This window comes from Momordica charantia, assembly GCF_013281855.1.
Source record: "Momordica charantia cultivar OHB3-1 chromosome 1 unlocalized genomic scaffold, Mcharantia_2.0 BLBB01000001.1, whole genome shotgun sequence".
NCBI lineage: Eukaryota > Viridiplantae > Streptophyta > Magnoliopsida > Cucurbitales > Cucurbitaceae > Momordica > Momordica charantia.
This window is the reverse complement of record NW_028275157.1, coordinates 1,417,987-1,444,460: the sequence shown is the minus strand read 5'-3', so window position 1 is coordinate 1,444,460 and position 26,474 is coordinate 1,417,987. Positions and strand designations below refer to the sequence as shown.

General features: G+C 43.8%; 2 long non-coding RNA genes across 2 annotated transcripts in view; both read right to left on the bottom strand.

Annotated features, from left to right (window-relative positions):
• Positions 1-2,171: 2,171 nt before the first annotated feature.
• Positions 2,172-3,284, bottom strand: LOC148213059 (uncharacterized). Its single transcript, XR_015791427.1, has 3 exons — positions 2,994-3,284; positions 2,853-2,902; positions 2,172-2,321 (listed from the first exon to the last, which is right to left on the bottom strand). It is a non-coding gene; the product is annotated as an uncharacterized LOC148213059 (long non-coding RNA).
• Positions 3,285-21,201: 17,917 nt separating this feature from the next.
• LOC148213056 (uncharacterized) overlaps positions 21,202-26,474 on the bottom strand; it is a 36,312-nt gene continuing 31,039 nt past the window's right edge. Inside the window, exon 2 of the long non-coding RNA XR_015789096.1 lies at positions 21,202-21,579. This is a non-coding gene — a long non-coding RNA (uncharacterized LOC148213056). The remainder of the gene's footprint in view (positions 21,580-26,474) is intronic.

Genomic DNA, 26,474 nt, shown 5'->3' with positions numbered 1-26,474 from the left:
AGAACTAATTTAATTTTGACTAATAAAATTGATTGACTTTTTTGAAATAATAATATGCTAAGTTTAATCACAAACGATAATGAAAATAAGTAGGACAAGATGTAATGGGTTGCTCATAAGCTATAAAAAAAACTCACTTTGGTGTATAAATTGCATCAAATCAAGTGTTTTTTTAATAAAAAATTTCAATAAGATATCCTCATATAATTTTTTAAGAAAAACAATCATGTTTATATTTTTCCTCCATAAGAAATCAACCTAAATTTGCATTCATAACTTATCCAATATTCAAGGGTATCAATTAGAATTCAAGGAATAAAAAAAAAATATTCATATGAATTAGAGCAACATGTCATCCTATTAATTAAAAAATGTAACAACCTATCACTCCATGTAGATCCACATAAAAAATAACCAAAATTATCACAGACCAAATAAAAGTAAAAATAAATGATTACGACCCAGAATTATTCTACACCCCATTGTCCAATGAAAATAAAATCAAAAGATGGAAACTTTTTGGGGTAGAAATGTGACTGTCTAGGCCTGTTTGCTCATGAAAACGAACTTTTTCCCTTCATTTTTAATTAAAAATGTTTACATATTCTTAAAATAGAACTTGCGTACAACATTTCTCAAGAAAAACGTGTTCAAAGTTGGAAGAAACTCATAATTTTCCCACGTGCAGAAAAAAGCGTCTGGTGCTTTTTTGCAACTTTTCCGAAAATGTGCGTTTTACTTATGGAGGACACGGGAATCAAATCACAAGTGGTCGAAAACAGCACAGTCCAAGACAATTTTGGAAGATCTCAACCAATTTCCTCCTATTTTGGTGGAGAGTTCAACCACTTTGAAGTCCTATTTAAGTGAGCATTTCCCCGGCTCTTGAATCTCATTTTATCTCAAATTCATTCATTCTCAGTTGTACTTTTCATTTTTAGCTTAGAGAATCGTTGGAGTTACTTTTCTAGTTGTTATTAGTTCTTTTCTTTGTTCTTCATTCATTATATTTCTTTAAAGTAGCGAGTTTAAATTCCCTTCAAACTCGAAAGAGAATAAGGTTAAGCTAGAACTCCTTGTACGTTGTTATTATTTATTTTAATTTAATGAAAATTATTTTTCTTATATTTTCGTGTGATTTCTTTCCTTTAATTATTCACTAATTTAGTTTTCAACCTCTCTGTGGAATGCCTTAGCTAAAATGATTTAATTTATTGCCCAACTCTGAGAAGGTTAGGTAAAATAATAGGAAACCAATATGGGATGTGAGTTAAACATAAGCATATAAACTACAGTTCTAGACATAGGCCATCTGACCCATAAATGAAAATGAGTCGATAAATACATTATAGGATTGTAACCACACATAGAAATATAATTGTAGGTTACCATAGCCTCTGCAGCAACCAAAAGCAGTTCATGAAACACTAGAACTCAGATTGCCATAATAAGTCAAATAGTGGTTGGCGCTTTTTTCCCCTGAGTGTGTAACTTCCATATTTTCCATCAAAACTAAGGTAGGAAGTAAACAGATTGTGTTTCATAAAATTGCTTGATATTTACAACCCTAAACAACAACATTTGTCACCATTTTTATCATAAACTACGCATTTTTGAACCATTTCAGTTGATAAGTTCACTTTGAAAGCACAAATCCCTAAGAATTCGACCTTGGAATTACTCTCAAGTATTATTTGTGATCCTGTATGCTTCCACGTGTCTCTTATCTTTTAAGGTAGAAAAAGTCCTAACAAAAACAATCAGAACAATAAAACTAGAAAAGAGATTAGAGAAAGAAATTGCCCGATAAGAAAATTCGACCTCCACTACAAGAATTTTAGGATTTTGCGATGACAAAATTCATTGCTAAAGGGTAGAAATTTGTCGCCAAAACAAGAAAATATCGTCACCATTGCCCTGTTGCGACAGGGTTTTGATGACGACAACTTTGGCAAGGAAGTCTAGGTCGTCGCCTCAGCCTGCTTTAGTGGCGACTTAAGGCTTGTCGCCATAGCTTGCTTTGGCAACAAAACCTAGATTTCGTCGCCATAGGTTCTTTTTTTTTCTGCAATATTCATATTATTTTTCTTTAACAACCTAAACATGCCATAAACTTTCTCAAATTTCATATAAAGATTAATAATATTAAACAAACATTGGTTTTACAAGAGTACAAAAAGTAAATACAAAATAAAATTCTACCATCTAAACCAAAGTCTCAATATCAACAACCTAAACATATTCCAAGAAGTCCCATCATCAAGTTCTTCATGAAACTTTATCAAATTTCCAAAAGCTTTCGATAAAGAAATCGAACGAACCTGAAAAAACAAATGACAAATAAACTTATGTGAACAAAATAGTTAACTTATTTCTCAAAACTAATTTAAAGAATGCCATGAATTCAAACTAAGCATTCAAAGTTAACACATGACATGAACTCACCACTTCCATTCAAAGTTAACAAACTTCCATTCTAACTCACTCCACATGTCATGAACTCAAACTAAGCATTCAAATTTCAATTTTATATAACTCATTCAAACTTAATCTAAATTAGAGCGCCCCCTCCCCCAAACGCTTTCATTTAAAGTCAATAAAAACTTATTAAAACCAACTTTCACTAAGTCTTGAAAACATGCACACAAACTTTATGAGAGATGCTCCTCTAACTCTTTGTCTTTCTGTGAGAGACGCTCGTCAAACTCTTTGTCTATCTGTCAAATTCTTCTCTTAGGGTATGTATTTTTCCAGCTAGCCCTTGGTCCCACTGTGAAAAAGCTACACTTGAAGCATAACCTTAACCTTTACCAGATTTTGGTTTTGGGCCCCAACCAGCGCTTTTAACGTACCTTGATTGATGCCCAAGCACTGTTTCGCATCGGTTTGTCTTTGTCTCTCACTGCATACATAATAAAAAAAACTACAAAATATTTACACATATAATTTGAAGCGTAATTTGAAGTTAATTATTATAAGAGTAGTACACTTACGTAAGCTGTCCCCGCGCCTTCGACCCAACCTTTAACATAAGAGTATCTCGTCTTCGATTTCACTAAAATTTTTCGTCTCCCTCTTATTCTTTCTGCACTTAACACATCATTGTTGATTATCATAAGTAAAAATACCACAAAGTCTAGTAAAAGATAAAGAAAAAACAACAAATTCAGTCTATGCGAGTAGTAATGTAATGATATCTCTACTTTAATTTAAGTTGTTTAACATGATAATTCCATTAACTACAAATTAATGTGCAGTAACGTATACATTACTATTTTAATTAAGTTGTTGAACATAGTAATTATCTTAAGGTTTATTAAGTTTCTAATAATTTTCGCAGGAGAAAGAGAATTTATAAAATTGACCCACCAACAAAAAAAATTAACTATATGACACTCACCTTGCTTTCTTTATTTTCGAGTTCAATATTTCTTTGAACATCGACTTCAAGTGCCGTCGTTTGAAGCATCACTACTATAGAAGATTATGATTTATACGATGAAAGAACAGTTTCCAGAATTAAAAAAGAAAAAGTCAGTAATTGAATGAATGAATGGCAGAAACCCCGATTCCTTCACGTTTATCATGTGTTTGAGATTATAGCTCACCTGCTTCCAAATCGACTCATGTAGATCTTGTTTATGCAAAGGTTTGCACTACAGTGTGTTCCTGGTTGCAGCTCGAACCCGGCCTCCGGACCGATCTGAAAGCTTGGGCGAACCTGCACGAAAAGGTGAGCACTCCGACGATCAAGTCAGTATAGGTCGGATTCCAAGTCTAGTTCGAGGCCAGAAATCATCGTACCTGATCGGGGAGTGAGGCCCTCCACTTATAGGTGGTGGTCCCGCTAATCTCGTGACTGTTACATTCGGTAATCTCGGGACCGTCGGTTACATCCGGTAATCTCGGGACCGACGGTTACGCCCGATAATCACGCCACAGACAGTTGCGCATCTCGGCCCATATCGAGCTCCCCGGTGGGTCGGACCCGAGCCGAGCTCACCTCGGCCCTCACACTCGGCATTTGTCGGCGTTGGTGGCGGCCATCTCGGCCTTCCGAGCTGGGCATGATTCATGAGTCGTCTTGGAGCACCGATGGGGGTCCTCCACGTGTCCAGGGTATTCCCTTCCCCAAACATTGACCCCCTCTCTGTCTGGTCCGATCTCGACCTGGCAGAGAAGTTCATTCGTCTTGCTTTGGACACGTGGCGGCTTCCTATTCGTGAGAAAATGCAACCGTCGCAGAAGATTTATCGTCGGAATATTCAAATATTCCGACGCTTCGGATCTCAGAGAGGATCCTAGCCGCTCGTTGATTACACGTGTACGGTGGGGAAGTTCCTCCGACGGGCTATAAATGCCCCCAACCCTTCAGATCATACCTTACGTTCCTTGAATTCTTGGAGTTCGATCTGAAGGCAGCTCGAACCCTTGGTAGGTCGGTCTCTTCCTTCTCTCTTTCGAACATAATTGTCATGTCGTCCTCTATTAGCAGCAACCTAGGATCTGATCTAGCTCGTAGGTTAGAGTCCGAGCTCGAGGAGATAGAACACTTTAGAATCTCCGATGACGGGGAGGATAGCGATGCCTCCACTTCAGGTAAGGGTTTGGAGTACCCTTCTAGGATACCTGAGCACTACCTCAGATCCCTCCGTAAGGGGTTCGCCATCCCCGAGAACATCCTCTTCAGGCTTCCGGAGGAGGGGGAGAGAGCTGACCATCCTCCAGAGGGGTGGGTCACTCTCTATTTCAAAATGTTTGAGTACGGCCTCAGACTTCCCCTTCACCCTTTTGTCCAAGAATTCCTCTTCCGGACTGAGTTAGCTCCGGCTCAAGTGGCCCCCAATGGGTGGGGTGTCATTTTCGCTTTGGCCATCCTCTTTTGACTTCGAGCTCGGGATAGTGAGGAGGCCGAGCTGTTGGACGTAGACCAGCTCCTCGCGTGCTTCGAGGCGAAAATGATAGCTAAGAAGCCTGGTCGGTTCTATATGTGCGCAAGGAAAGACGCAGGCGGTATAGTTAAGGGGCCGACCTCCATCAAGGGATGGGTGAGGAAGTGGTTCTACGCTTCCGGGGAACGGCTCGCAAAGGACGAGTCAGGTCGTTCCTTCTTCGACGTCCCCACTAGGTTTGGGAACCTAGGTACGGAGTAGTTCTTTCTTTTCGTAATTTTCTTCCGTCATTCAGGTCTAACTCGGATTTTGTCTTCGCGCAGTTTCAATCAGACCAGTCCCCGAGCTTACGCAGGCCTCCTTCGATACTCTGAAATACTACAAGGAGCGCTTCCCGAGGGGTAGGAAGGTCGGAACCCTGGTGACTGACGAACTGCTGCTTGAGTCCGGGCTACTAGATTACAACCCGGCAGTTCGCCCATCGAATCCTCAAGGCCGAACTCTCAACTTGGTATGCCGAACTTGCCTTCCCCCTTTTTCCTCTAACCTTGTGTTGACCCTTGTTTTTATCGTGTAGCCATGGTTTGCGGATTTGCAAGCGGCGTGAAGCGCAAGTCTAAGGGCCGAGCCCATGCTCTTGAGGCTGCCCAGAGTTCGAAACCACCCACCCCTACCGAGGTTGGGCCCGCCTCGGAAGATCCGGCCCCGGTGATCGAGCTGGAGTCTTCTGGGGGTCCCTCGAGGGAGAAGCGCCCCAGGGATCAGACCGAGGCGGTGGACGCCCAGGCCGAGGCGGCAGACGCTCAGACCGAGGCGGCAGATGCCCCGCCTTTGGGCGAGGAGGCGAGGGGGGAAGCCCCTCTAAAGCGAAGAAGGAAGAAAAAGAAGGCGATCTCTCCCTCGGAGGTCGGAGCTTGCAGGGTCCTGCCTGCAAGTTGGGCTGATCGGGTGGACGATCCTGCGGCCAGGATGGGCGGGACTTCCGATGTGACGGCGCGGTTCAGAATCGAGCCGTCGAGTGTCGGGGTGAGGGAGCAGGTGACCCGCATCTCAGCTGCGAGTTTGGACCGCTGCCTAAGGAGGGCGTCCAAATTCGTGAGCGCCCCTGGGTCCGTTCTGCAGAGGACCATTGATTACGCCGCCGAGGTAAGACCAGTGCCCCATTTTTTGCTTGATTTCCGCCCAACAGGTTGTTCGATCTAACTTTTTCCTTGTACCATTTCTCAGGCGTTTGTTGCTTCCATTCAATCGGCTCTGGTTATAAAGGCCGAGCTGGATGGGAGGGAGGCTTTGGCAGCGAGGGAGAAAGAGGAGTTCTCCGCTGCCTTGGAGGCTGCTTCCTCCACCGTGAAGGATGAGCTGCTGAAGGCTCACTCCGAGGTGGAGACTTTGAAGGCCGAGGTGGAGTCTCAGGCCGAGCTACTGAAGAAGGAGGAGGACAGGCGCAAGGCCCAACTCCGAGCTGCCCACGCCATCACCAGGGGCTTGGAGAGGGAGAAGTTCCAGCTCCTGAAGGAGAAGGACGACATGCTCCAGGCGCTTGAAGCGAAGGATAAGGAGCTGGAGCATGCGACTTCCGAGCTGGAGACGGCGAAGGAGCGCCTCAGCAATGGAGTCCTGCTGGAGGAAGCGTTTAGGCAACATCCTGACTTCGATGGATTTGCCAAAGACTTTTCTGACGCGGGCTTCAAGTTCCTCATGAAGGGCATTGCTTCCGACATGCCCGACCTTCAGATCGATCTCAGCGGTCTGAAAAGGAGGTATGCCGAGAAGTGGGCGTCTAGGCCTGGCGGCACCCCTGGCCCCCAAGCGTTGGTGGATCAGTATGCCAGGGATCTGGACTCTGATTACTCCGATCCCGAAGAGGACCAGGTCGGCTCCACTCAAGAGGGAGCTCCCCCAGCAGGCTCTTAGGCGACCGCCCTTCACGAGGCTTTTCGCTGTTCTTCCTCCCTTTTCTTTTGTTTTGTAAGTGTCAGGGCAGAGCTGCAAGGTCTATAAGCCTTGGCTCTGCTCCTCATTCAATAAAGAGACTCTCATTCGCTTCTACTTTGTTGTTAGTGACCTCTTTTCTTTGCTTTTCCTTTGAACTGCAACCAGTGTCACATCGCACCTCTTTACTTTTGAGGTCGCGCCTTTAGTTAAAATAATTTGAAAGTTTGAATTTGAATCTCTTAATGTTCAACACATTGCACCAACTCCGGATTTTTAACATTTCATCCTTAACTTAAAAAGGTAAAAAGGCTAAAATCCGTAGCTATTCTTCATATCGTTCCTCGTATCCTTAGGCTTCGAAGGATTGAATTTGAACCAACTGCTGGAATGCGAACGCGTGGGAGTCCGTGGCCCCCATTTAATTTCTGGTCGAACTCGGAAGCACGAAATTAAATCACCACATTTATTCCGATCATAATACTTTCGGAACAGTCGTTACAAATTCATTGAAAACTCTTTTGGTATTTCAAGGATAATAACGCTTCAGGTGTTCCGCGTTCCACGGGTGCGCGAGGACATCTCCTTTCAGATCGGCCAACACGTACGTCCCAGGTCGGACTATGCCCTTGATCTCAAAGGGGCCTTCCCAGGCCGGATCAAGGGCACCCACATGCGTTTGGACCCTCCTCAAGACCAGATGTCCGACCTAAAAGGCCCGAGGTCGAATGCGGGCATTGTAATGTCTGGCCATCCTGCCCTGATATTCCGCCAGGCGTAGCTGGGCCATTGCTCTTCTTTCTTCCAACAAGTCGAGGTTGAGGAGCAGCTCTTCCTCATTCGTCGAAGGCTCGTAATGCTCTACTCTGTCGGATGGCATGCCGATCTCAACCGGGATTACAGCTTCTGAGTCGAAGGCCAGGGAGAACGGGGTCTCACCCGTCGACCCCCGTCGGGTGGTCCGGTACGACCATAGAGCTTCTGGTAGCTCCTCGGCCCACCTGCCTTTCTTGGAGTCCAGTCTGAGTTTGATGCCTCGCTTGATGATCTTGTTGACCGCCTCCACCTGCCCATTTGCTTGTGGATGTGCGGGGGACGAGCTGAGATGACTTATGCCAAGTTCGCTGCAAAAGGCTTTGAACTTGGCGTTGTCAAACTGCTTCCCATTGTCTGTCACTATGGCCCGTGGTATACCAAAGCGACATATGATATTCGTCCATACGAAGGACGTGACCCTGGATTCCGTTATGTGGGAGAGCGCTTCGGCCTCGGCCCACTTGGTGAAGTAATCCACAGCAACCACAGCGAACTTGGTCTGGCCCTTGCCCAAAGGGAAAGGACCAATGATATCTACCCCCCACTGCGCGAATGGCCACAGGGCCGAGATGGGGGTGAGCAGCTCGGGAGGTTGGTGGATTATGGTTCCGTAGCGTTGGCAATTGTCGCAAGTTCTAACGAACTTCTTGGCGTCCTGGCTGAGGGTCGGCCAATAGTATCCTTGTCGGATCACTTTGGCTGACAGCGACCGGGCGCCTGAGTGATTGCCGCACACTCCTTCGTGGATCTCTCTGAGGACGTACTGGCCCTCTTCAGGGGTTAGGCATCTCAACAGAGGCAAGGAAAAACCACGTCGGTACAATGCCCCATCTCGGACCACGAACCGAGCTGCCCGCCTTGCCATCTTTCTGCGCTCCTTGGGGTCTTGTGGTGAGTTGCCCCTAATGAAGTCCGCTATCGGGTCCATCCATGAGGGTTCTGGAGCGCCGATCTCCATCAGATCTGGCTCTAAGATCGAGGGATTATCTAGGATCTCGACGGGGACCGACCTGGCGAGGTCGGTCTCGTACGCCGATGCTAACTTGGCCAAGGCGTCAGCATTAGAGTTTTCTGCTCGCGGAATCCGGCTTACCTCGTAAGTTCGAAACTGGGTGAGGTACGATCTGACCTTGCCCAAATATTTCTCCATTCGGGTGTCTTTGGCTCAGTATTCATCCTTGATCTGGCTCACAACCAGCTGGGAGTCACTGAAGACCTTAACACAAGAGGCCCCCAATGCTTGAGCGATTCGCAGGCCGGCGATAAATGCTTCATACTCAGCCTCGTTGTTAGAAGTCCGGAAGCCGAACCGCAAGGCATACTCAAATCGTTCACCCCCTGGTCTAAGCAAGAGGACCCCGGCTCCGCTCCCCTTCTCATTGGAGGATCCGTCGACATAGACTGTCCAAGGCAGGTCGGACCTGCTCAGCTCGGAAGGTGGTGTGAGCTCGGCTATGAAATCTGCCGCTGCTTGCCCTTCAACGCAGTTCTGGGTTCGAATTGGATGTCGTACTCCCTTAGCTCTATTGCCCACTTCATTAGTCGTCCGGAAGCTTCCGGCTTGTGGAAGATACTTTTAAGGGGCGAGTTAGTGAACACCACCACCGTATGGGCTTGGAAGTATGGTCTAAGTCGTCGGGCCGAGGTGACCAAAGCGAGAGCCAACTTCTCCATCCGAGGGTATCTAGTCTCGGCTTCGGTCATAGCCTTGCTTGTGTAGTAGACCGGGTTTTGCCGCGCTTCCTCTTGCCTGATTAGGGCCGAGCTGACGGCACTGTCAGACACTGCTAGGTACAATTGGAGCTTGTCCCCCGGCATAGGCTTGGCAAGCAAGGGTGCCGAACAGAGGTAGTTCTTCAATTGCTGAAACGCTTGCTCGCACTCCGCCGTCCATTCAAACGGCCCTTTCTTTCGTAAGACCTTGAAGAAAGGGAGGCACTTGTCCGTGGACCTTGACACAAACCGGTTCAGGGCCGCAATCCTGCCATTGAGGCACTGAAGCTGTTTCAGCGTTTTAGGTGCCTCCATCTCGACCACGGCTTTAATCTTTTCGGGGTTGGCCTCGATTCCCCGGTTGTTTACCATGAAGCCAAGGAATTTTCCCGAGGAGACTCCAAAGGCACAGTTAGCAGGGTTGAGCTTCATTTGATATGCTCTCAGAACCTCGAAGGCTTCGGCCAGGTCGGAGAGATGCGACTTAGACTGCTTGCTCTTGACAAGCATGTCGTCCACATACACTTCCATATTCCGGCCGATCTGCTTGGCGAACATTTTGTTCACCATTCTCTGGTAGGTCGCTGCTGCGTTCTTTAACCCGAAGGGCATGACCTTGTAGCAATACAGACCTTGGTCCGTTATGAAAGCGGTATGACCTTCATCCGGGACATGCATCTTGATTTGGTTGTACCCAGAGTAGGAGTCCATGAAAGTGAGCAGTTCGTGCCCGGCTGTGGCGTCCACGAGCTGATCGATCCTCGGCAGTGGGAAGCAATCTTTCGGGTATGCCTTATTTAAGTTCGTAAAATCTACGCACATTCTCCACTTGCCGTTAGATTTTTTAACTAATACAACATTGGAGAGCCACTCGGGATACGAAATTTCTCTTATATATTCAGCTTTCAAGAGTTTGTTAACTTGCTCAACAATTACATCACTCCTTTCCTTGTTTACAGGTCTTCTCTTCTGTTTCACAGGTCGGAATGATGGATCTATGCTGAGGCGATGCGTCATAATTCGCGGGTCAATGCCAGGCATGTCCTCATGGGACCACGCGAAGACGTCCGAGTTGGATCTGAGGAAGTGGATTAACTCTTCTCTGTCGGTGGCCCCCAGCTTGGTTCCTATGCTTACCTGCTTCTCGGGACTAAGCAGAGGAACAAGCTCGAGCTCCTCAGTGGGCGCGGCAAACTCCTTCCTCGGCAGGTCGGCTTCGAACTCGAGCGCCCCATCCCTGAGAGTTTCGAGGGCGCAGACCGATGTGCCTTTGAGTGCGGCGGCATAGCACTCCCTCGAAGCGGTTTGCTCTCCTCGGACCGTGCCCACGCCATTGGGGGTGGGATACTTCAAAACTTGGTGAAGTGTTGAAGGAATGGCCCGAAATGAGTGGATGATGGGTCTCCCGAAGATGGCGTTATAGGCCGACCTCCCGTCGACTACCACGAACTCGGCCATTTGAGTGATCCGAATTTGGTCCTGCCCCAGCGTGACCGGCAAGTCGATGCAACCCTCTGGGATGACCGATTCTCTAGAGAACCCCACCTGCGGCGTTGGGCTTCTCTTCAATTGCGACTTCGTCCAGCCTAAGGCGATGTAGGTCGGTAAGGACAGGATGTTAGCGGACGCGCCCCCGTCTACCAGCACTCTTCTAACCACCACATGATCAATCAAAGGAGCAATCACAAGGGCATCATTGTGGGGCAGGTGGACCTCCTCCAAGTCTGCATCGTCAAAGGTGATTGGGCAGGTCGGCCCCTGCTCCCTGATGATGCATACCTCGCGTCTGGCTGCGCGGGCGAGTTCCTTTCTTTTATGTCCGGATTGACCCCCGTTTGGCCCTCCAAAAATGGTATTGATGACCGCAGGTCGGTCGGTGCGCCGAGGTGGCGTCCTTGAACGCTTTCGCTACTCCATTTTCTCTGCTGAGCTGGTCCCGGGCTTTCCCACAAACTTCTTGAAGTAGCCGTCTTGAATTAGATCTTCAATTTGGCGCTTCAATTCCCAGCAGTCCGACGTGTTGTGGCCGTGCTCCCGATGGAAGCGGCAATACTTGTCCTTGCTGCGCCTCTCCGGGGCTCCCCGAAGTTTCTCCGGACGCTTGAGTAGTTTTTCCATTCCAGAATCCTCGATGTTCGTTAGGATCTCGGAAATTGGAATCGTGGTTGGGGTGAAGCGCTCGTAGGGTCGGCTTCTGGTAGGTTCGTTCTCCGCCCTTCGATACTCAGCTCGGCCGCTGGAGAAGGATCCTCTGTCCTTGGACTTCGGATCTGCCCTTTCATCTTTTCCACTTCTGCCCCGGCCGATCTTTCGTTCAGGTCGGCCGGTTTTGGTTCGGAGGAGCTCCTGTCCATCGATGACCTTCTTCGCCTTCTGGAGCACCTCGGCGAAGGTGGTTGGGGCCTCCTCTCCGAGTTTCACTGTGAGGGCCTCATCGGCTATACTGGTGAGGAAATAGCACATGGCCGAGTCATCGGAGCAGTGAGTGACCTTCAACTGCTCCTCCTGGAATCTGGTGACATACTCCCGCAGCGTCTCCCCCTCCTTCTGCCTGATGGTGGCGAGATGGGTCGCTGTCTTTTTGTCGTAGTGCCGAGAAGAGAACTGAGCGAGGAACTCCCTTCTCAGCTGAGAGTAGGTCGAGATCGACCTGGCTGGCAGTCTTCGGTACCACAATCGCGCGCTGCCGGTAAGCGCGATCTGAAGGGCGCGGCATTTGATCGCATCTGATGCCGCCTGGAAGTCCATGAGGCCTTCAAAGACTTCAACATAGTCCTTGGGGTCCTTCGTCCCGTCATAAGGCTTCACGGTAGGAGCTTTGAACTTCGGAGGGATTGGTGCTTCCAAAACGTCCGAGGTGAAAGGCGACTCTCCCAAGTCGCCATCGTTCAGTGAATCGTCTTTTTGCTCACATTTGGCCTTCAAGGCCTCCACTTGAGCATCGAGCACCCCCCTCGCTGGTCGAACACCTCCCTTGTGATTATCCCTGCGGGGTTGTGAGAGGATTCAGCCTGCTGGTTGGAGCTCCTGTGGGAGCGGGATGGCGACTGCCCTTTTCGGAGAGACGAGCCTCTCTTTCTGTTGAGATGCTCGCGGAGGTCTCCCCTCTGGAGAGTGTACCCCTCACTCTCGTTGTCTTCGGGACGTTCCTCCTCGGCCGGGCCGAGGTGGGAACCCCTTTGCTCGCGTACGTCCATGCGCGTCGCCCGATTTTCAGATCGGGACCCTGCGCCTGCAGCTAGCACCATTTCGTTATACATTGCCTCCATGGAGCGCATTTGTGTGCGCATTGCCTCCATCTCTCTCTGGAGCGCATCAAAATTCTCGCTTGTTGGAGCCAGGGCTGGACCCCGGGCGCCCTTCTTAGAGGTCCCACCTCGGCCACGGGTGGCCTTGGACGTCCTCGGGTGTGCAAGCGGTAGGGGAGGCGCGGTGATTCGTGTCGACCTGCGGAGGGGTTCCATTGCTGGGCCGTCGTGACCTTGCCCCTCTACCGCCGCAGCTCCGACCTCCCTCTGGTGGGCATCGCTGGCAGCTAGAGTCCTTCGATCCGTCGTATTGGTCGAATGCGCTGGTTGAACCATGTTTGCTCGCGTGTTGGTTTAAAGGAATTGGGATGACTTAGATTGTCAGTTTTTTTTTTGTTCCCCACAGACGGCGCCAAATGTTTATGCAAAGGTTTGCACTACAGTGTGTTCCTGGTTGCAGCTCGAACCCGGCCTCCGGACCGATCTGAAAGCTTGGGCGAACCTGCACGAAAAGGTGAGCACTCCGACGATCAAGTCAGTATAGGTCGGATTCCAAGTCTAGTTCGAGGCCAGAAATCATCGTACCTGATCGGGGAGTGAGGTCCTCCACTTATAGGTGGTGGTCCCGCTAATCTCGTGACTGTTACATTCGGTAATCTCGGGACCGTCGGTTACATCCGGTAATCTCGGGACCGACGGTTACGCCCGATAATCACGCCGCAGACAGTTGCGCATCTCGGCCCATACCGAGCTCCCCGGTGGGTCGGACCCGAGCCGAGCTCACCTCGGCCCTCACACTCGGCATTTGTCGGCGTTGGTGGCGGCCATCTCGGCCTTCCGAGCTAGGCATCATTCATGAGTCGTCTTGGAGCACCGATGGGGGTCCTCCACGTGTCCAGGGTATTCCCTTCCCCAAACAGATCTGAAGTGTACTAAGCGAGAAAGACGGCGCAGCCAAAGAAGAAATGGGAGAGACAGAATTTGCAAGATAATTTGTTTGCCTTTTACTTATCACATTTATATTTACTATAATTTGTTTTTATTTAAATCTAAAATATTTTACGTTCTAAATTTGATTTTTCAAAACAATAAATTATCCCGGGCTCAAATCAATAATTCTCATTATCCCATAATTTACTCATTGATATATTCTACTAAATAATGAAATTTATTACAAAATATTTTTTCATTACATTCAATTTTTTTTTCTCAATTTCAATATATTTAAAATGTAATTTTTGATTCAATTTCACTAATATTTGTCGGAGAGCACTACATTTTAGGAGACTAAACTTATCGGCATGATGAGGTAAAATGAGGTTTCGTCATTTTCATTTCTCTCGTGCACTTTTTTTTTCCCTGTTTATCGCATACATTTTCATTTCTCGCCAACATGGAAACCAATTGAGTTCCCATACTTCATCCATTTTGATTTTCCCTTTCTATGAGTATTAATTCTTTTGTCTGAGAAATTTTGTCTAGTAACTTAAGTTTTCGGCAATAAAAGTTTCGTTTCACAACAAATTCGGCATCTCAAGTTCCGACTGCATTAATTTTACTACAATATTCGATACCCATTGTTTTTTTAAATATATTTTCCTTATTATGCAATCAATTTTATTCATACTTTTTTATTAATTCCATTTTATGTTAATGTTGTATACACTTACTTATTATTGGTTACAACATACATGTTATGTGCTATCATTAGTGATATAACTAACCTATGTATATCTCTTTATACTAGGTTATAACTTGTATATCATCTATTATTATAAAAATATATACAATAATTTGTTATACTACGAATATAATATTTTAAAATTTAGTTTATATATATATATATATATATATATATATATATATATATATATATATATACCTAGAAATTAATTTTGTTAAAGAGATTAATTTTCATTTTAGTTTTTTTAAAGAGATTAATTTTGTAGGGTTCATAATTTACTTGAAAAATAATTTATAAAATTAAATTTGGTAAACTATATTTCATAAAGAAAATTAATTTTGCAAAATTTACAACTTATTTGAAAGATATATTATTAAATTAAATTTGGTAATTATATTTAAAAATAAAATAAAAAAGATTATTTTGTTAGATTTTTAAACCCTAAACCCTGGGGTACGGATACCTATATGACTTGAACCCAAGATTTCAAGGATATTCCTTGAGACCCTAAGCCACATGTATTTAAGAAAATTAAAAAATAATAATAATAAAAATGAGAGATATTGATTTTGTGTGGTCCAATTTATTTAAAAGATAGATTATTAAACCAGACTTTAGCACTCCCAACTCTTGAAATGTATGTGACTTACGTGATGTACTAACATCATCAACAACTCTTATTAATGTCTTTGTAGCTTCATTGGAAATCTTATTTAAAACAACCTTACTTCGTGGTTTGTGATCTCTCGTTGTGAAGGGATTGGATCCTGTAGCGGAAGCGCTCGAACGCGTGTGTTTCGAACCTGTTTTAGAATTACAACAAAGAAAAGACATAAGCATGAGTAAAAGAAAGTTAGTGATACATACTTTTGATGATATCTCTTCAACGTAGACACCAACGCCACCACAAAGTCTTCCTCGCTATCCTCTGGATGTTAAGAACTCAGTTTGTGGAAACCATCTTATAATTGAAAGGGAAATTGAGAAATCGAGAGAGAGATTTTCTCGTTGGAGTTTTGAAAACTCGTTCAACCAACATTCAAGTGATCGAGAAGAAATTGGGGGAACCTCCCATTTATAGGAAGGAGAAGTGAGGGGGAAGTCACCGCTTCCCCACTCACTTCCCCAATTCCCACCATTAATGGTGGGAAGTGGGAAAACCTCCCCACTATCCACCATTAATGGTGGAAAGGGGGAGGTTTCTCCCATTTTCCTTTTCTTTTCTTTTCTTTTTCGTTTTATTTTAATTTAATTTAAACAATTTTAATTAAAATAATAATTAATTAAATTAGATTTAATTAATCACACAAATAAATTATTAATTAAATCTAATTTAATTCAACAAAATTAACATATCTCATTAATTTAATTAAATCATATTTAATCAAATTAAACTTAAATTAATAAACCATATTAGAATCAAATTCTAATATCTATCTCTCATAATTTTGGATCTAATTCAAAATTAACTTTATATTATAATTGTATCAATATACATTATGTCAATTGCATCTGATACAATTAACTCTAATTCACATTAACAAATTTTAACAATTCAAATTCTTTTCAAGACTAAATGTTCTTAACTATCCTTTACGAGCTAGCAAAGGGACTTAATGGACCTACATATTGGAAGTTCCAACGATACGAGACTAATTGATTAAACTCATTAACTATATTAATCAACATTCATTAACTGTTGGTCACTCCACTAAAGACCCACAGTTGCACTCTTCTCACTGTAGAATATTTTTGCGTCCATGGATTTTGACCATTAACGATGAGTCAATCCTTCACGAGTGCTTGTAACCACTGTTGGGTCAAATTATCGTTTTACTCCTGTGTTACATCTTGGACCTTAAGTACTGCTGATCCTCTAATGAACAACCTGTTATGGTCCAACCAATAACCGAAAGTCCCTCTCGAGCCAGTGAGAGGGTGGGACCCCTTGTTTAAATCCCAGAGTCAACATTTAAGAGAACACTCATCTACATACCCTAAAGCCGGGAATGAGTGAATTTCATCTTGTGTAGTTATGTTCCCAGCTCCCCACTCGGTCTCATCCCCAAAATCGTAGGAATCTTGAGTTGGCGACTTGGGCCACTCTCACCCATACAAATCAAAGGACGAATCCTAACAGGGAGGAGTCCATAACTCACTCAGGATTGAGATCGAGTTACCGATCATCCTATTGAAATTATGAATCTATTAGCTAATGGTGTTACAACTAAAGATTAATTATTTCACGGTCCGGTCCTATACAAACTCATTTATAGGATACCCCCACTCACATGTCTCCACACGAACGACCTGGATCAAATCGTTTGTAACTATTACAAAGTGGGTTGTATACATAGTATTATCAGGATAAGGTATCCAACTTTATCCATATACTATAGACTTTTTAGGTTACTACTTGAACATTATCCACCTGTATATCGAATATATACTGTATATATATACACTAAATATCAAATATATACGTTGTATATTAAATGTATTCCAGTTACATGACATAACCTCGAATGTTAGTTTATTGGATTTGGGTTAATACAATTCTAAGAGAAACATCAATAACAACTTTATTGAATGAATATTTGTTTTATGTTTACAAACCACGAGTTTAGGGCATAAAACCCAACAGTGTGGTCTTCTTCCAAGAAAGTAGCATTTGTCGATAAAAACACTTTGTTCTCTTGTGCATCGAAGAAGAATCCACCTCTCGTTTCCTTGAGGTAGCCTACAAATAGACACTTTTGAATGAGGTTCCAGTTTTTTCAGGTTTGACACTAGCACATATGCTGGACACCCCCAAATCCTAGAGTGACATAAACTGGTTCTACGTCCTTTCCATAGTTTAAAGGGTATTTCAGGAACGGTGTCTCTACTGCATAACCCTAAAACGAGTAACGCAATTTAGCATAGCTCATCATGGATCAAGCCATGTCTAACAGGGTTATATTTCTCCATTCTAATAATCGTTATGTTGAGGTGTATTAGGTGCTGAGAGTTGAGACATAATTTCATGCTCTATCATATAGTCCTAGAACCTTAAGACTATATACTTGTTGGGTGTATTGCCCTAAACTCGTAGTTTGTAATTATGTAAAAATAGATTTATATTCAATAAAGTTATGTTTTCATATTCAATCAAATTGTTGTTGAATTTATTGTCCAAAAACCAATAAACTAAACATCCAAGGTTATTTTCTATAACCAGGACAATATATATATTGGGTATATATTTGATATTTCCTCAATATAAAAGTGAATAATTTCCCGGGAATAACCTAAAGGGTTTATGTATATGAATAAAGCTGGATACCTTATCTTGGCAGCACTATGGATACGGCCAACTTTGTAAATGTTACAAACGACCTGATCCAGGCCATTCGTGTGGAGACACGCGAGTGGGGGTATCCTATACAATGAGTTTGTATAAGACCGGATCACAAAATAGCCAATCTTTAGATGTAACATCGTTGACTAATAGATTGCTATTTCATAGGATGACCAGGTAACTCATTCTCAATCCTGGGTGAGTTATGGACTCCTACCCGTGAAGACTCGTCCTTTAATCTGTATTGGTGAGAGTGGCCTGAGTCGCTGACTCAACATTCCTACCATTTTGGGGACGAGACCAAGTAGGGAGTTGGGACATAACTACACAAGACGGAATTTACTTCTTCCCGACTTTAGGGGAGTAGGTGAGTGTTCCCTTAAGTGCTGACTCCAGGACTTGAATAAGGAGCCCCACCCTCTCACGGTCCTAGAGGGACTTATGGTTATTGGTCGGACCATAAACGGGTTGTCCATTAATAGAGCATTGGTATTTAAGGAGCAAGATGTAATTCAGGGGTAAAATAGTAATTTGACCCATCTGTGGTTACGAACGCTCATGAAGGATTAACTTGCCATTAACGATCGATATCCATGGAAACAGAAATATTCTATAGTGAGAAGAGTTCAGCTGCGGGTTTTTTAGTGGAGTAACCCGTAGTTAACCAATTACAAGAGCTTGGACCAAAAAGCTTCAAGGAGCCATGGCGAAATATGTGCAACACCAAATTGGCTCCATACGAGAGGAAGAGAATGAAGACACCAAGAGGTCCAACATAAGTGCCTGATTGAAGTTAGGTCAAGTGAAGAACTGATGGCAAGGGCATGTCTTGCCATACGTATAGGCCCGCACGCACGTACAGCCAGACGCATGCCACCGCGCGTGGCCCTACCGCACGTATCACCATGCCGCGCGAACATCACACCGCGCCCCCTGCCACACGCATCTCAGCCCCGCTAACCTCACAGCGCACGCCCCCTACACGTGTTGCCTGCCCAAACGCCCTCGCATGCCACCCACGCCCGCACCTGTCGCATACGCCGTGTGCCCACGCCTACCTCCAACGCTCACACACCCATTGTCCGTCTAGCGTCCATGCGTGCCACCCCTGCTTGTCCGCGCGCCTCACTTCCCCAAACACCCGTGCGCCCCTGCATGCCATTAGCACCCAGCCCAGCGCCCGTACGCCCTTGCACGCCTATCAGTGCCCAGCGCCCTGCACCGCAGCCTATGCGTGCGCCCACCAGCACCAAGCCTACTCCCGCACGCGCCAATGCCTCCCCCAACCTTGCTTTGCCACCCACTCAATCCCACCTAAGGAAAAGATTTCCTTATTATTTTATTAGATTATATTGTGGGATTTGTTTTGGTGTATTTCTTTTTTATTTAACAATTTTAATTTCATCTTTAGGCAAGTTAATCACCTTTTAGAAATTTATCAAATTATTTAATTTTGTTATTTTCCTTAAAAGGTCAAAGGTCTTAGCCTATATATAGGCATGTACCCCCTCCATGTTGAGGCATCTTTTGAATGTTGAATTGAATAAAAACTTTGAGTGTTTTTCACCTGGCAGTGTGCAAATCCCCCCCCCCCCAAATATTCATTCCTTTGTGTGGTTGAACTTAGGAACCTTTATTTTTACCATCGGAGCATGCTTGTTTGATTGATCATCAAACTCGTGAAGTGCTTCCGGCCTCGAGCATAGTGAGTATTCTATATGCTCAAGGTAACGACTGCAAAGGTAATCCCTCTAACTCTTAGCCTTTCGGGTTGAACTATCTCTACGATTGGATTCAAATGGCTTGTGGCTCGAGTAGCTCAATACGTTTGGGTTGTCGCGTATCATTTGGTATCAGAGCTTAGGCTCTAGACCGGGATATATGTTATTTTTCTGTGTATAAATTTCTTGTCTTTGTCTTTACTTTTCCTTATTCGAAAAATCTCACAAAAAAAATTATCATTCATTGTTCTTGTCTTCCGCGTGCCTTTTGATCTATCTGTCTTGCATGAGAATTTTTTATTTCAAAAATTGCTTTAAAGTGTATGAAACTTATTTGTTTGTTGTCAACAACTCAAAAGCTTTCCAAAAAGCCAAGTTTCACTTTAATCCAAGTCCTATAGCCAAAGTTATAAATTTTTCTTCGAACCCCAGAGTTTGAGAGAAACCTGTAGAGAGTACAAATCGGGAGCCGATTTCAAAAATTTATAACTTTTTGCTCCGAAGTATAAATAAAGTGAAATTGATGTCATTCGAAAGATCTCTGAGTTAGCTTTCTAGAGAGCTCAGGATCAGTAATTTTCGATTGTCGTTTGGAAGTTATCGAGTTTTTCGTGAATACCATTTTCTAGAAAATCCTGCAGCCACCGAGAAAACAGAGTCCCAACTTCGACGATTCATATCTTGCTGACCTTTTCTTTAATATAGTCAAATCAGGTGCCAAATTGAAGGTCTTTAAAAGAATTTTTCAGGAACATAAAGATCGCAGCCATCCAAGGTCTGCAGCGAAAGTTATCAGCATTAGAAGAGAAGATGTTCAGGCAGAAAACTTGCCATATTTGAAGCTGGACGATTTGGAGAAAATCTTTAGGCCATCAAATCTTGTCCGAATCGATTTATTTTTGGCAAGTAATCGTAATATTGTTTATGCTTTGATTTAAAAATATTCTTAGAATATTTTGACCACTTTGGAAGCCTAAAAGAAGGACAGCTGACTGGCCCACTGGGCCACCCGAGAGAGCCTGTTTTTGTGTAGCCCAGACTTCTTTGAGAGAGCAGCCCCCTCTAACGTTTTCTAAACCTATTGGCAGCCCACATACATTGAGTACACTTCTTATACTTTTATTTGCCACTGGTTTGAGCCCCATCCGAGCCATACACAGCACGCATCCCTCACCTAAAGCTACCCCTCTTGCCGCAAAGGTTACTGTTTTGTTGATAAGATTTAATTTGTGTGTGTTTGCACTATTGTTGTCCACTAATTGTGTTACCAATTCTTCTATGTGCAAGTGTACACAATCGTCGCAGCAAATAATAAAAGTTCGAATCCACAGACACTAAATGCTTAAACACTCGATATTCACTCAAGAAAGTACTACAACAAGCAATGAGATTTTCTTCCAAATACTACTAAACAGTGATGAGATGAAAACCTTGAAATAAGTATCTTAATGCAACCACACGGTATAAGTTCATTAAAAGTACCAAGCATCCACAATCACTTAGTAGTATCTTGTAAAATAAAGGCACAAGGGGGAGAGTAAGTCGACTCTTCTCGGCCACCCTAACTATGCTGTAGCATTAATGGAGTAAGTGCAGTGGTCAAACAGACAAGATGCTTTTCCAAACACCCCAGATTTTCTACTGCTAACATTCATAGACAAACAATAAAAGCATATATGCACAGTTTTCATTACCAAGCTAGGTGATGCTTATCCCTAAGTCACCACACGCTAAACTCAAGTAGACTCTAGCTCAAGATGAAGTATTTCGCTCCCTATTATGATTTTCCAAAAGTTAAAAAGAAGGTACTCCAACATGGTGATCAAGCATATTGAAAATAAATTTATAAAACAACTTCAACTCAAAGCACACTTCCATTAAAACAAACATCACGTTTACAGCCCAGAAAACAAGTCTACAACATCTCCCTATTACACAAGTCGTTAGCTATGCAAAGCCATAAGAAAAGTTAAGCAAAATGTAACTTCTTGTAAGAATGAGTGAAGGAGAATGTTTCTTGAGGTGTGTGTCCTTGGAGGCTTCTCCTATTCGTTGTATTTATACCCCCTTCAGATACTAGGGCAATAATGCGGACCTTGAGGGACTCAGCTCTCACTTTTGGGTAAAACCTCCAATTACTGTGGTAAATCCTGTTGTGCAGCCCTTTCATTGTCAGCTTGTCGTTTTCTGCTGCTCTCTGAATCTGGATCTTGATGCTGCAGCATAGTCAAAGCTATAACAACATGCACCAAAATTAGTTCCATTGTAGATTGATAATATTAAAATGTAGAAAGCTAGTTTTTATGGCATTTTAAGTACAAAACCAGTGAATAGAAGTGCAAGTAAGACTATCTTTAGCTAATTTATATCAACATTATACCCAAATAACTCTCTATTTGGAGAGTTATCACACCCTCAAACTTCTACAGTTGCTGGTCCTCAAGCGACACTAATATTCATCATTTTGAAAGTTAGATTGTGCTAACTATGCCTACCGGCTGCTCTTTCCACTGCCAAAGATTCATTACTATGGTAAGTGTTTCTCAGCTTGCTCTAGCATTAGCTTAGATTGGTCACAAACAGACATTAAACTAAAACTAAGGTGTTCTATTCACATTTGAATGCCCCACTTCACCTTCTCCCTTGCTCGCCTAAGAAAAATCCCTTCAACCTCCTTTCAAAGAAACTGATTTCCCTACACCTCACTGCTAGCTAACTGAAGCCTTCTAAGATAGCTATGGGCTACTAGCCATTCCAGACCCTGCAACTCTTGAGAATGTTTTTTTTTTTTCATAGCTGAATTACAAGGCCAAGAATTTTTCATAGCTTTACAAGATGCTACTATGACAGGGACTATACTATTGAATATTATTCTTGTAAATGAGAATCCCTCACCCCTAAACTTAAAAAGAAGCATTGTCCTCAATGCTTAAAGAATGGCTTTTGAGAACTAAGGACAAAGCTCCCCCAAACTGATAATGAAGATAGGATGGATGAAAATTGGATTTGAGTGACTTCCTATCTGAATTGGTTCTAGATGGGTAAGTAGGTGCATATTTTCTAAAGACATTAGCTTGCTAACGGTGCAAGTGACGAGAAAATCAGCCACTGAAATTCAGCTTTGGCGAAGTTTCTAAGGCTGGCAGGGGATACTAAACAAGGCAAGGCTGTCAAATGTTACTTAACAACACACTAGAAAAAGGGCAATAACTAAATTTTTCCTTTTCTAAACCTAGCCAAAGCAAGCATCCTAAATATGTCCAATGATCAGTCACCTTAGACCATATAGAAAAACAGCCAGAAATACACAAGCTAGCAGATCTAACAACATCTTGTACAATCATTCATTCATTTGCATTTTCATTTACTGGACTGAATTGAAATCATAACAACCTAAAAACTAGAATTTAAAAATGCAAAAACTAAACATGTAAACTTCATAAACTAACCTAACTAGAATGAAAATTGCAGAAAAGTAAATTGCTGAAAAGAAGAAATTAAAGGTAAAAACAGATTTCAGGCGGGGAAATCAACTCCCCTGTTCAGCTTCTTCATCCTCTTCACTAGAGCCACCCGAGGCTGAGATGCTCCAGCACCATCTACTTATTCATCTTCATCGATACTGTCTTCTGGAAATCTTGAGAAATGAGGAAAAGGGCAGGAGAAATTTCGCATGAGGGCCTTACGGATCACGACGTCTTTCTCTTTGGCATAGCACATGTAGGCCTGTTGTCTTCTCACCATGGCTGCTACTACTCCTGAAATGGAGCCGAGCTGCTGCAACAAGCTGGCCTGCGTGTTTGAGACTTCTTTAAGCGCAAAGACAACATTTCCTCCACGCTTGCTGTGATCAACGACGTTCAACCTCTCAACTGCCACTCATTGATGAGACACCCTTATCCTTCAGCGGTTGATCTGCCTCCTCCATCTTGACTCCCGAGAGGATACAAAGCTTTGTGATCAGATTGGGGAAATATAAGTTGCCCTGCTTCCTCTTCTCAACCCCTGCAATCTCTCTTTCAATGAGTTACCCCACATCGATGCTGAAACCTTCCAGAATGCAAAACAGGAGGAGAACCCGTTCCTTCATGATGGAGGTGTCATGCATTGTGGGCATGAGCTTGCTTTTAACAAGATCATACCAGAGGGCGACTTCAGGCTTAAGGTAAGCTGGGAGGAAAGTCTGCGCTCCTCTAGCTGAAAGCTGCCGTCGTGACCCTTCTACCCTAACACATTTGATGGCCCTATTTAGTTGTTCCTCAAATGGAGCAACCATAATTTCATTACAAGTGGCATGGGAATAGTTGGGGAGATTATATACCTCGTTGATGGCCTCTGCGTTCCAGCAGACTTTCTTACCCCTTACAATCACATTAGATGGGTCTCACGGGTTGAGGTTGGCAGAGAATTCTTGAACAATTTGGATGACTGTAGGTTTGGGCTATGCCCAGAATGTGTGCCACTCATGCTTATTGATGGTGGTGGAGACAAAGGAGGTCATGGATGAGTCAGATGGAAAGCCCCTTTCTCCTAGTAGATTTCGGTCCTTGAAGCTTTCAAACCGTTATGATGCTGCAGCATCGCCAAATCGCAGAAATTCTGTGGGCTCTGCAGTAACCTTCTCCTCTCCTTTTTTTTTAGCTTGCATGTCTACCTTCTGCTTGGGCCTCTTCCCTTTTTCGGGCTCAGCAATTGGGGAAAGCTTTCTCTTTCTTTGTGATTTTCTAACGGGCACCGGAGCTGCTTCTACCTCTTCTTTTATTTCTTCTTGCTCTTTGTCAGACAGAGCTTCTCCTTCTCTGGCTGCCTTTGCGGTTGCGCCACCTTCTCCCAGGTTATCCTCACCACTGCCCGCTTGCTCTTTGCTACTGTCCGCTTGGACGAGCTCTTACATAAAATTCTCGACTCTTCGCCTAGCTTCAGGCAACAGCTCTGGTTCTCTTTCTGCCTCTGTTTCTGCAGGTGGTACTTCTTCGTGCTCATCATTCTGACCGACTGCTTTGGTTTGGCTGTCTTGAGCCAGCTGCTCTTCTTCTTCGACTGGAACAGGCGGCTGCTTCTTTCCCTTCGCGGCTCTCTTACCCCTCTTGGCAGCGGGTTTCTTTTTAGGCTGGGAAGAGGTTTCTCTTTCTGGGGCTGTGTTTTCGGGTAACGGGTTGGGTTGGGGTGGGGCTTTCGCTTGAGCCGGCTCTGACGTCTTTTCCGGTGAAGGAGATGGTGTCAGTTCTTGAGGGGGAATGGCTTTCTTACCTTCCCTTGCTTTCGCTTTAACTCGAGGCATAATTGGATGACGAGGCTGACGGTTTGTCAATGCTGCAGGCGACCTAGGGTTAAGGGAAAGCGACTAGATAGAGGGAAGCGAAGGAAAAGGAAGGGAACGAAAAGGTGCTAGCGCAAAATTAGGGTTTGGACGATAACCTCTTTCCTTGTCTTCTCTTAAATAGGCTTGGCCTTATCACATTAATGCTCAGAAAAAGGACAACTACCCCCTAATTGCCTTTTCCCTTTTTTGTTCTAAAAAAATTCGAATTCAAAAAAATTCCCCGTCTTTTGTACCTTTCCTTGAAAAGCGCACTTTTTATCTTAAAATAATAAAATGTGGGAAAGGGATGTCTAAAATAATTCGGTTTTAAAACTTCTGACCCACGATTTTATTCTGACAGATTTTTCTGCTGTAAGCACTAATTGCTTTTCTCTATCTTTAACTGCTTTTCCCTTTTTAAATTCCATCTTCATTTTCGTATCCCTTGTTTATGCTCTAGCATCGACAAGGTTGACCACACTTTCTCAACTTCCCTCAATTCTACTCTAACAATTATAACAACAAACTGGTAGAGTCTTTCCTTTGTCTGAAACAACAAAAAAAAAATTCAAACAAAACACAAGAAATGCTTCTAATTAAAAATCTTCCTACTAACACTAAGAAATTTTAATTGAATTAACAAGAATTAAACTAGAGAGAGAAGAGATAAAGAATTCTTCCATTTTTTATTCTGTCTTGGTAGCCCTTTATGTTGACCTCAACTGGTGGGAATCCATCTTCCTCACCACTTCTCCTCTCCAATAATGCTTCAATCTTTGCCCATTCACTGTGAACTCCCTTTCAGTGTGATCTTCCTTGACTGTTATAGCTCCAAACGGATATACCTTCACCACTGTGAATGGTCCTGACCACCTTGACTTTGACTTTTCAGGAAACAACTTCAGCCTTGAGTTGAATAACAACACCCTCTGTCCTTCCTAAAATGTTCTTGGCTTTATTCTTCTGTCATGCCACACCTTGGTTTTTTCTTTGTAAACCTTTGCGTTCTCGTAAGCTTCTTTTCTGAATTCATCCAATTCCAGTAGCTGAAATTTTCTCGCTTCTCCTGCTGTCGCTAGATCCATATTCAACTTCTTCATAGCCCAAAATGCCTTATGTTCCAGCTCAAGTGGGAGATGACATGCTTTCCCAAAGACTAGCTTATAAGGGGATGTTCCTATTGGAGTCTTGTAGGCGGTTATATATGCCCACAATGCATCATCTAACTTGTAAGACTAATCTTTTCTACTTATATGCACTACCTTTTCCAAAATTCCTTTGCTTGTCTGTTTGTCTAAGGGTGGTATGCAATGGACACCTTATGTTTGATATTGTATATTGCCAACAAGGAACTCATGGCTTTGTTAACGAAATGGGATCCCTCATCACTTATAACTACCCTAGGGGTTCTAAATCTGGTGAATATGTTCTTGTGTAGGAACTTTAAGACTGTTTTCGCATCGCATGTTACACAAGCTATTGCTTCCACCCATTTAGAAACATAATTCACTGCCAAAAGGATGTAGAGGTTACCATTTGATGGAGGGAAAGGTCCCATGAAATCTATCCCCCATACATCAAAGAGTTCTAGCTCAAGGATAAAATTCAGAGGCATTTCCACCTTGTTTGAGATGTTTCCCACTCTCTGGCATTTGTCACAGTTCCTTGCGTACGAGTGTGAATCTTGGAAGACAGTTGGCCAATAGTAGCCACTTTGGAAGATTTTGGCTGGAGTTCACTGTCCCCTAAAATGTCCACCGTAAGGGGCGGAGTGACAATGCTCCAGCACTATTGATGCTTCCGCACTATCAACACATCTGCGTATA